We start from the raw sequence: 2,277 nt of genomic DNA, 5'->3' as shown, positions 1-2,277 counted from the left end.
GGTTTTTCGAGACAGGGTTTCTCTGTGGTTTTGGAGCCTGTCCTGGAACTAGCTCTTGTAGACCAGGCTGGTCTTGAACTCACAGAGATCTGCCTGCCTCTGCCTCCCGAGTGCTGGGATTAAAGGCGTGCGCCACCACCGCCCAGCCCTCTTGTGGGTATTATGCAGAAGAGCTGTTTTGTTTTGAGACAGTCTCAGGTGGCCTGTTCAGAGCAATACTGTTATTTCATTTAAAAAACTATTTATTTTAGTGTGTGCATGAGCGTGTATGTGGACACACATGTGGACGCCAGAGGGACATCTTGCAGAATCAGTTCTCTTTCTACCGTGTGGGCTGGGGATGGGACTTAAACTCTGGGTATGAGCTGTGGCAGCGAGTGCCTTTCCCCACTGAGCCGTCCGTCTCCCTGGCTCCATAACTTTTTTTTTTCCAGACAAGTTTTCCTTTATGCCAAGTTGACCTCAGATTCTCTTTGTACCAGAAAATGACCTTTGCTGAATAATTCTTAGGCGTTATCTTGACATACTAATTACATAATGACTCCTTTTAATTGGAGGTCATTGGTCATTAAGTTCTAGTCACATGGTTGGTTTTTCTGGCTGTCACTCTCTATCCTGAAGCCATCTAAGGGCTCTCTGGTGAGTCTTATCACTGGCACGATAGTGAATTCAGGGGTTTCAGAGACTTTGTGCTTAGTAACATAGATCGGCTGCTTATTTTCTCACGTGCGCACTTTTATTGACTTGTGCAAGTGTGCAAGTGCAGTGCACTTGTGCAGCCCCCTCTTTGTATTGACTTGTGTAAGTGTGCATGTGCAGTGCATGTGTGTGGCACCCACCTTGACCAGCCTGGATTCTACCCACTCTTCTGAGTGTTTTCTTCATCTCCGTCTGGTTGGTTTTACTGACTCTTGTCTATTCATCCAGTAAGCCAGACGCTTCTTCAGGACCAGGGCTCTGTCCATCTTGTTGGCTTCCGTGTAATGGTGCCCAGAATGAGGCTGACACGGTCTAGCTATTGGTCGGCTTTTTATTAGACCAATCAGGTGCCTTAGGCAGGCGAGGTAGAGCACCAACATATCTTTACATAGTTAAACACCAAACAAAGGCAACACATCTTTACATAGTTAAATAAAGGCAACACATCTTTACATAGATAAGCAAATACTCTATTCTACCACACGAGGTTCCTGTGCTCACAGATGCGCACTAGGGAGCTGGGAATGTTAAACACATAGGGTTATTTCTTCGAGGAATAAACATTTAACCTGTTTTCCACCCGGCAGGCTGGGAATGGATGTGGTTGATAGCCCCATGACTCCTGCTGTCTGTGGGCCAGGCCCCACTCGACTCCCCCAGACTCTTCCTTCCCAGGCCTCATCTGACCAGCCAGTGCATCTTGTCTATCTATGGAAGAGTCCATAGCCCTTTGAAAAGAGTGCCAATGTCTTTGAGCTTTGTCGTACACAGGGGATTGAGTTAGTTATCAGGAAAGTTATTTTCCAAAATTATGCTCTGCTTAAATATGGCTAAAATAAACTGCCTGGGGTCAAACTCCTAGTTTGAAACAAAACTGGCTCCTGAGTCGTGCAGAGCCGGACTTCCTTCTCACCTCACTCGGACAGGCCCTGGTGTTTGCAGCCCCTCCCCACCTACCCCCAAGGAAAAACCCTGGACGTTGTTCTTCAGAGGCAGAAGGGCGTCCTGCTGGCTTGGGAATCTCCAAATAGGCTGGGTTGATTGTCCAGGGAGCCACCTGTGTCTGACTCCTGGATGCTGGGATTATAAATACATACCATCATGCCTGGTTTTTTCTTCTTCATCTAAACATTATTTGTGTGTGTGTGTGTGTGTGTGTGTGTGTGTGTGCGCGTGTGTGTGTGCACGCACACGTGCGTGTGTATGTACATGTACCGTAATAGACAAGTGGAGGTCAGAAGACAAACTAGGGTGTTTGTCCTTATTTTCCACCTTGTTTGAGACTGGGTCTGTGTTGCTGAAGGCTGTGGACCTCAGCTAGCCTACCAGTTTCTGGGATTCTCCTGTCTCCAAGTCCCATCGTGTTGTAGGAGTACTAGCATTCCAGTGTGTGCCCTTGTGTCTGCCTTTACGTGGGTCCTAGGGACCTGAACTCAGGTCCTCATGCTTATGTGGTAAGCTCCCTAACCCTAATAGCTATCACCCCAGTCTAGCTTCTCTTTTTAAGATAACAATTTTTTGCTTTTATTTAGAGAGAGAGAGAGAGAGAGAGAGAGAGAGAGAGAGAGAGAGAGAGAG

General features: G+C 47.1%; 1 protein-coding gene across 1 annotated transcript in view; it reads left to right on the top strand.

Moving 5' to 3' along the window:
• LOC101979151 (S-adenosyl-L-methionine-dependent tRNA 4-demethylwyosine synthase) overlaps positions 1-2,277 on the top strand; it is an 81,678-nt gene that overhangs the window by 5,666 nt on the left and 73,735 nt on the right. The gene's annotated exons all lie outside the window — the stretch shown is intronic.

This window comes from Microtus ochrogaster, chromosome 2, assembly GCF_000317375.1.
Source record: "Microtus ochrogaster isolate Prairie Vole_2 chromosome 2, MicOch1.0, whole genome shotgun sequence".
Lineage (NCBI taxonomy): Eukaryota > Metazoa > Chordata > Mammalia > Rodentia > Cricetidae > Microtus > Microtus ochrogaster.
The sequence above is the reverse complement of the archived record's forward strand: the minus strand, read 5'-3'. Positions and strand labels throughout refer to the sequence as shown.